The 9,459-nt window shown below is 32.2% G+C and overlaps 1 pseudogene across 1 annotated transcript; it reads left to right on the plus strand.

Annotated features, from left to right (window-relative positions):
- The first annotated feature begins 3,255 nt into the window (after positions 1-3,255).
- On the plus strand, positions 3,256-9,240 carry LOC143625380 (acyl-CoA hydrolase 2-like; annotated as a pseudogene). Its single transcript, XR_013152268.1, has 16 exons — positions 3,256-3,329; positions 3,444-3,536; positions 5,232-5,299; positions 5,397-5,478; positions 5,777-5,823; positions 6,263-6,388; positions 6,540-6,617; positions 6,971-7,058; positions 7,192-7,369; positions 7,598-7,751; positions 7,926-7,987; positions 8,127-8,183; positions 8,280-8,382; positions 8,715-8,763; positions 8,862-8,931; positions 9,022-9,240. The product of XR_013152268.1 is annotated as an acyl-CoA hydrolase 2-like (transcript).
- Positions 9,241-9,459: the final 219 nt, after the last annotated feature.

Below are 9,459 nucleotides of genomic sequence, written 5' to 3' on the forward strand. Positions count from 1 at the left end.
AGGCCTGAAAAACAAGTCATTCCAACAGGCCCAATGGTGGCCCAACTAATCAGCTATCTACATTCTAAAAAATGTGGGATTTTGTTGCGTTGTACTTTTTTTTCTTTCTTTCCCTTTTTTTTCCAACCCACGTTTACTACCTTTAATAGTCGAGTGAGTCACTCTGAGATGGAATCTCAGCCAATCATATTGATTTTGACGTTTTAAGTCTCACCGTCAAAAAGGAAACTAATACTGTAAGAAAACCCATGAGTCAGGTTTCAAACCTAAGACCATAAGATCTCAAGCTTTAACTATCACATTCATGCCATTGAACCATAACTTCAATATCAACTAGAGTATACTTGATACTTTTTTTAATGATGCTCCCTCTTTTTCTTTTTTGACTATTTGACTTTTGAGCCTCGTGTGATTTGACTTGCATAACCGATATACACAGATATGTAAATCTACACTCACAAATACACACTCAAGACATGGAAGTAGAAGAGGTGGCAAGATGCCGAGATGGAAAGGTTAGGTGGCGGGTTCTTGTTGAAAGTTTGACTAAGCGTTTTGGTATGCGCCAAAATAGGTCAGGTTGAGTTGATCTACAAACACTTTTTTTTGTGTGTGTGTGTGTAATATATGTAATAATCATTTTGCTCATTTTGACTATTAATTAAAACAATATAATTACAACAATAATAATCTCAATCACATATAAAATTAGATATAGGTTTTGGGCAACTTTGAACTTGCTTGATCGATTTGACGTTTTCCCCTTTTAACTAAATTTCTTGAAAGATAACATTTAATTTCTTAATATTAACTAGTTAAGCCCAGTGATGACTCAAGGCCTAACAATCCCCCAACGTGACACAAACCTTAATAGTAAATGATGTCGCAACAAATGGGCTTTTAGACACCTGACCCATTGACATCAAAACGAACAATAAATTATATCAATTGGAACAGAAATCGGTCTAAATATCAATTATCACATAAACCGAACTAAACCTAGTTAGAAAAATGATTTGAATCCAAGAAAGATGAATTAAGCAAGAGCCTATTGAAGAGATACGGTAAGAAATGAAACTGAACAAACACTCAAGCAAAGACTGATTCAATTTGAAATCGATAAAAAATTAAAATAATAATACGACGCTAAAAAGTTAGATCAAAACAAACCTGATGAGCGATATGATGAGCCTCCACTGTGAAATGATATAATGTTCAAGATACAAATGAGAATTAAAAGCATTAAAACATCCATATGAAATGAACAAAAGAAGACCGGATGAAGTAATGAACATGATACGAACAACATTGGTTGAGCCCGATTGATAGCTGAACCAAACTTTTTTTTTCTTTGAAGCGAACTTTTAAAAAGAATTTTTTTCCTTTAAAATTATTTTTATATTATATCCATAAGTTTTTATTGTTTTAAATTATGTTATACTTTCTTAAAAAAAACGTTACATATTTTAAGGTGTTTACTAATTGATTTTTAGGGTTTAGGATTAACACCGTTTAACAGGCGAATTCACGTCGCTTCGTAACATGCCATAGCGAAACTAACCGATATCACTCAAATCCGCGTCACTTCTCTGCCACAATGCACGAGTTTTGTTATACAAATTTACTTTTAGTATTTAGTGTCGGAACCTTAACGAACTTATTCATTACCGACTTGCTAAAAAAACCATTGTTTCAGCATTGATAACAATGTTTTAAAACCGAGTTTTAACTCATTCCAGTTTGCTGGTTTAAACCAATATTTTAGAAAAAAATCGTCGGTTCGATGTTCCAACAAATAGTCCAAAAATACCATGCTCAAAATACCGATCTAATATGCGAAACCTAGTATTACTAGTTCAACCGGCCAATACAAACCGAATTTTAAAACATTGCTTGATATTTAGTTCATAGACGACATTGTTCAAAGCTTCAAACATGTTTTAAATGCTAAAAGGCTAAAATACAAACTATGAAATTAGTCAACTTTGATATAATAATAATTTATACCCGTATCCGTACCAGATCTTTTCTCATTGTTCTCAAATTATATGGACAATATCAACCTAATTCGCGTCGCTTAGTAACATGCTATAACAAACCTAACCGATATCAATCAAATTCGTGTCAATTCGTCGTCTCAATAATGCATGAGTTTTGTTATACTCATTTATATTTAAAGCTTAGTGCCGGTATCTTAACGACTTACCGACCAAATTTGCTGAACTAAACCACCGTTTTAGGCTTGATATTTAGTTCATAGACAACATTGTTCAAAGCTTCAAATATGTTTTTAATGGAATTGGTACCAGGTATTGAACATGAACAAACACATGAACACGAATATTATTATTGAGAAACTTCACAAAACTCAATTACAATCTCTAAACCCCAAAGCACAAGTATTTATAATCTAACCTATCACATTTAGACTACAGCTAGGATTGCTAAACAATAGAACACAATAATTATACTAACAATTAAATCTAAGCACATTTAATTGTCTATAATTATCCACTCCTTAAATCTTGTTACTTAACCTTGCACGCCAAATAACGGCCTTTAACTGAAATTCCCAACAGTTTTAAATGCTAAAAGCCTAATATACAGACGATCAAAATAGTCACCTTTAATATAATAATAATAATAATGATCAAAATAGTCAACTTTAATATAATAATAATAATAATAATTTATACCCGAATCCGTACCGGACCTTTTCTCATTGTGCCCACGTTATACCCCGACGATATCAACCTAATTCGCGTCGCTTCGTAACACGTCATAACAAACCTAACATGTATCAATCAAATTCGCGTCAATTTATCGCCATAACGCTCCATAACGAAATTAATCAATACCGACCAAATTCGTCACTTCCCCGCCACAATGCACGTGCTTTGCTAACCAATTTATTATTAAAGTTTAGTGTCAGTACCTTAACAAACTTAACGACCAAATTCGATGAATAAAAGTTATAAAGCCATCGTTTGAGCCTTGATATTAATTTCATAGACGATATTGTTCTCAAACCTTCAAACATGTTTTAAATGCTAAAATAATACAAAAAATAGTCAACTCAATGTAATATTATAATAATATATTTTTTTCTTTTTAAACGACCATTATAATAATGTTATATAATAATAATAATAATAATAATAATAATAATAATAATAATAATAATAATAATTTATACCAGAATCGTACAGGATCTTTTATCATCTATTCCCACTTATTATAACGCCGACGATATAAATATAAATAGCTAAAAACACGGTTTCGTTCCCAAAAGTTGTGGTCAACATTCAATATGTTCAGCTCGGAAGCAGGTACGTAATATACAAACCCTAATTTCCTAATTTGTTTCAATTTTGAATGTATAATTATGGATTAATAAGTTGAATTTGTAATTGTTTGTGATGAAATGGATGATGAATGAACAGTGATCGAGTTCTTAGGTGGCGTGCCGTTGCTTCAGAGGCTTCCGAGTTTATCGCTAAGGAAAATTGCACAGGCTGTGATTGTTAAACGTTATGGTAATTGTTGTAGGATGATGTTGATTTGTTGAATCTGATGGTTTGATAGTCAGTTAGTTATATTAGTAGCAGTAGTGTTTTTTTTAAAGGTGATTTGCTGTAGGATGATGATTTTTGTGTTGAAGACTTGAATCTGATGCTTTGATAATCAGTGATTCTAGTAGTTTTTTTTTTTTAAAAAAAAAAGAGAATATGGTGTAGGATGATGATTTTTATTGAATTTGATGGTTTGATATAATCAGTGATTCAGGTAGCATTTTTTTTAATGGTAATATGCTATAGGATGATGATTTTTTGTTGAATTTGATGGTTTGATAATCAGTGATTCTAGTAGGTTTTTTTTTACGTTTTTTAAGAGAATATGCTGTAGGATGATGATTTTTTATTGAATTTGATGGTTTGATATAATCAGTGATTCAGGTAGCATTTCTTTTAATAGTAATATTCTATAGGATGATTATTTTTTGTTGAATTTGATGGTTTGATAATCAGTAATTCTAGTAGATTTTTTTTAATATGCTCTAGGATGATGATTTGTTTTGTTGAATTTGGTGGTTTGATAATCAGTGATTCTAGTAGCAATTTTTTTGCGGTAAAATGCTATAGGATGATGATTTTTTGTTGCATTTGATGGTTTGATAATCAGTGATTCTAGTAGGTTTTTTTTTGTTTTTTAAGAGAATATGCTGTAGGATGATGATTTTTTATTGATGGTTTGATAATCAGTGATTCGAGTAGCAATTTTTTTTAACGGTAATATGCTATAGGATGATTATTTTTTGTTGAATTTGATGGTTTGATAATCAGTAATTCTAGTAGATTCTTTTTAATATGCTCTAGGATGATGATTTTTTTTTTGTTGAATTTGATGGTTTGATAATCAGTGATTCTAGTAGCAATTTTTTTGCGGTAAAATGCTATAGGATGATGATTTTTTGTTGCATTTGATGGTTGATAAACAGTGATTCTAGTAGCAACTTTTTTTTAACAGTAATATACTACAGGATGATTATTTTTTCTTGAATTTAATGGTGTGATAATCAATGGTTCCAGTAGTTTTTTATTTTATCTTATTTAATATGCTCTAGGATGATGATTTTTTGTTAAATTTGATGGTTTGTTAACCAGTGATTCTAGTAGTTTTTTTTTTATTTTTTCGTATGCTCTAGGATGATATTTTTTTTTGTTGAATTTGATGGTTTGATAATCAGTGATTGTAGTTGATTTTTTTTTCTAATTTATCTTATGAGTTTAAATTCTTATGTAACAAATAATAAAAGAGTAGCGTAAAAGAAATGTTTTAAGCTCTGATGTTATGAATTTGATGTTTTGATGATTAGTGGTTTGGGAGAAAATCAGGGTTCAAGTTTATGTGCTTGTAGATTTTTGTTGAATCTTGAGTAATATTGATTCCTAGAATTTTGATTAGTGTGTGTGGTGTTGGTGGATGGATATAGACTTAACTGTGGAAATGCAGGGTTGATAGGAGACAAATTTCGTAATCAAGTTATGACTTATAGAGTTATAGTAGTATAATTAATAAACTTTGCTCATGATGCTAGTTTGAATGGATACAAAATATTTATATTGTAAACTTTGTTATTAGAATTATGTGTTTGGACATGTTAAATATTAAATTAAAGAAATATCTTTTAGATGTTTAATGACTTATTAGTTGTAATTTCGTTTGTCAAGAACCCCAAGAATATGTTGTTCGAGAGGGAGAGGCTGCGAATGGAATTTACTTCATATGGGAAGGCGAGGTAACTTTGCTTTTGTGTAACATGTGGCTTGGTATTTTAAAATTTAGATTCATATATGATTTTAGCTTATACTATTATGATTAACTAACTTTTGCAGGCGGAGGTCTCTGGCTATATTCATGGAGATGGGCATAATCGGCCAGAGTTCCTACTTAAACGTTATGACTATTTTGGAAATGGTGAGAGCCTGATGTTTCGTAATCATATTCTTGCTTATAAATTGTTTAGGGTTTTGATCTTTCACAATAATTGTATGCATCAATAGTTTGTTTCCTTATAAAACAAGAAGGCATTTGAAGACGAATATTCCATGATGATTCGTCACCATCTTTAACTTTTATGTACTTTTTCTTTCAAAGAAAAAAAATATATAGCTTTTTATATGCATAATGCTGGTAGATATTTTTAGTGTTGTGCTTTCTAGATGCACAGTCTTGAGCCTAATGAGTATTTATAATATATTTAAATGTATTGCAGGGGTGTCGGTCTCTGCGCATCAAGCAGATGTCATTGCTCTCACTAAGGTTTTTGCATATATATTTTTTCTTTTCTTTTTATGTACTTTCTCAGTTTGGTTGTTTTCTCTCTTTAATGGGTCTGATAATAGCGGTGTCAATTTAGACTTAAATACTTTTAACAGGTCAACGGAAAAGTTATCTAAAAATGGAACGGTCAAAAGTCTCCCAGAGTGCATTTTTAGTTCTTAAAGCCTCATGAATCATTTTATTTAAAATTAGCTATCAGCCTATTAATGAATAATAATGTCATTTTTCTAATCATATATGACTGACTAGTTACTCACTAATTGTTTTACAATTTGGACGAAAAGTGTGTGGGTCAATTCAATGTGGTTGACCGTTTCTACTTTCTACCCAGAATTTGTTTGACCCGTTAACAATCCTACCCGACCCGTTTTCCCACTTTTAGTCATGAAGCATGTCTCTAACTGGTTTCTCGTGACAGCTGACCTGCTTAGTGCTGCCCCATGAGCATTGCCATTTGTTGCAATCAAAATCAATCTGGAGTGCAGAACAAACTGCTGAAGCATGCTCACTTGTTGAGAGCATATTGCATCTTGAGCCTATAGAAGTATGTAAGCAAGATTTAGAATATTCACATTTTTTATGATTTTAGCAGGCTAGAGTGTGCAGTATGCTATCTTCTTAGCAGCATCAAGATGTGTCTGTGCAGTATGTTCAAGAAACAAAAATAACTTGTGTTTGTTATGATTTTTATGAAGGTCAACATATTCAAAGGGGTCACATTGCCTGATGCTCCACGATTTGGGAAAGTGTTTGGAGGACAGTTCATAGGACAGGTATTAGATGTTATCTATCAGCAGTATACAAGATCATCTGCATATGCACCTTCTTTTCGTTCGTTATAAATGTTAACATAATAATAGGTCCAACACCTTAAATCTTTGTAGAATGATTCAAAATAGAATTTGTTAAATGTTTAGTCAAATTGATCATGAATACCTGAGTTCAAATTTAAAGAAAACAATCTGGATTTTAATTAATTGGATGTGAATATATCAACTATTAACAAGCTAAAGATCAGAAATCAGATTTTTTAATGATAAGTTTTCAATTTTTCATCACAGTTCCATAAGAAAATACAGTTTCATTTAGATATTTTATTTTTTTCTAAACACTTGACTTTATGCAGGCATTGGCTGCAGCATCAAAAACTGTTGATTCGCTCAAGATTGTTCATAGTTTGCATGTTTACTTTCTTCTTGTTGGAGATCTTGAAAGTGAGTCCTTTGTTCATATTTTTTGGATTATAAGCAACCCTATCTAATAACCTGTTATCATGTATGTTGTATACTTGTATATTGTTCAATGCTTATAAGTGTAATAGTTATTGCAATTTGTATATGTTTGCAGTTCCAATTATATATCATGTCCATCGTGTACGTGACGGCAATAGTTTTGCAACCCGAAGGATAGATGCAATACAGAAAGGAGTTGTGGTTTTCACAATGATTGCATCATTTCAGGTACCTTATGGTTTTTCCACAATGATTGCATACAGCCAATCTTTGACACTTCTTTTTGATTCTAAGTTTTGATTTTAATGTATATATGTCGATTAATAGTTGCAGAAGTGCAATTTAAATTCTTTCCAGTTGTTATATTGATCAAGTATGTGGTTCGTATTTACAGAAGGAAGAAGTAGGGGTTTGATCACCAGTTACCGTCAATGCCAGCTGTCCCTGATCCAGAAACTGGTACCAGAACTAAATTGCTCACTACTTAAAATTACTATTTTAATTAACTCTGATATTTGCAGCTTTTATCAATGGAAGATTTGCGGGACAGACGCCTTATTGATCCTCGTCCTTTCCCATGTAAATTCCATATCTTTTCTACAAGTTGCATTATTGTGTAGATTTGACAAAACAAGCAGGTCAAAGTCGGTTCTTGTGAAATCGGTTTATTTGTGGGTATGTGTCAGGTTGACCTAAAAACACAGAAATAACTTTGTTTCACTGATAAAGTAAACTCTTTGAATTAAGGATTTTGGATATTTTTATGCATTAAAATACACTTTGACCGGCTGTTGCCCTGTTAAGCAATACCACACGTAAGGTGTGTAACAACTGCATTTATTGTTACAGGGCTTTTACCGTAATAAAGTTGCATCAGCCAAAGTTTATCCCGTGGCCCTATTGAGAATAAGGTTTTTGTGAGCCTAGTAATTCAACCAACTATGATAAACGTCCCTGCAAGGTCAGACAATTGTTTCATGGAAGCATAACTAATCTTTTACCTACTTCATTGAAGTTATTGTTATTCAGTGCCTATTTTTTTAACTGCAGTTTGAAGTACTGGTTCAAAGCAAAAGGAAAACTCTCAGATGATGAGGCTTTGCATAGGTGAGTAGTCACTTTTATAGCTCTGTATAAACATTTGTATCTCCATCTGTCAATCTTGATATTATTTATGAAGTATCTGCAAATGATTTATTGCAGATGTGTTGCAGCATACACTTCAGATCTCATATTTTTTAAATGTGAGTCTGAATCCTCACCGTGCAAAAGGCTTGAAGACGTCCTCTGTTAGCTTGGATCACTCGTAAGCATTTAGGAGCTTTAACTATTGAAACAGATTGTTATGTTTATTACTTCGTAGTGTATGTATTATTATACCTTCATCACCTATGAAGTGCACCTGCATGGCCATCTTAAAACGGGTCAGGTTGGTTTGACCCCGTAATACTAAAAACTTTTTCTAAATAATCAGTGTTTCAAATAGGCATATTAAAGTTAGTAAGTTACTACCACAAGTTGTTGGATAATAGTTTTTAGACCAAGTAATGTGGCATCACTGCACTTGGTGCTGCTGTTATACATTCTTTTGTAATAGTATTGATCTCGTCTTGCTAATTTTTTTTAATTTTTTTTAAGGATGTGGTTTCACCGGCCTATTAGAGCAGACGAGTGGTTGTTGTTTGTGGTAAAGTGCCAATTAGAACAAAAGTCTATTGTCTTTTTTTGGCTTTCGGCTTTTACATTTACCTTTTCTTACACAAAACATCACTCTTTGTTTTACAGATATCTAGTCCTACTGCTCCACAATGCCCGTGGATTCGTTAGCGGGCAAATGTTCAACAGAAAAGGAGAGGTATACGGACAACACACCAATTTTGACCTCAAAAGTCAAAGAATAAGTTTTTGTTCCCAAATAGCCTAACTTATGTATGTTTGTATTCAGCTTGTTGCAACAATAACTCAAGAAGGGTTAATAAGGAAAGCCAGAAGACCACCCCCTCTCCTGCTGCATCAAAGTTGTAGAGGTATGCTTGCTACCCACTTTTACGAAATAAATCCGTCATCATGGATATGTCGGTTTGAAGTTGTAGGATAAGTTGTTTCGGATGTCTAAATCTTTAAAAACAAAGGGAAATTCTATCCAAATTAAGCATTTAAAGATCCCAAAAACTGCGGTGGGGGGTCTTTAACCATTCTTTTGAACATTTGTTCATGTAACAAAGGATTATATATATATATATATTTGGTATGTGAAAGAATTGGAATGAAATGAGGTATTGCATTTATAAAAATTGGTTCCTCTAATGTATTCTGTAGCGGGTGCTTCGAGAATCCATTTTTTTTTATAACTGCAGGAAAGGTTCTTTAGACAACCATAAAA

The sequence above is a fragment of the Bidens hawaiensis genome, unplaced genomic scaffold, assembly GCF_021521415.1.
Source record: "Bidens hawaiensis isolate Kalapana, Puna unplaced genomic scaffold, B.hawaiensis_p1.1 tig00004105_1, whole genome shotgun sequence".
Lineage (NCBI taxonomy): Eukaryota > Viridiplantae > Streptophyta > Magnoliopsida > Asterales > Asteraceae > Bidens > Bidens hawaiensis.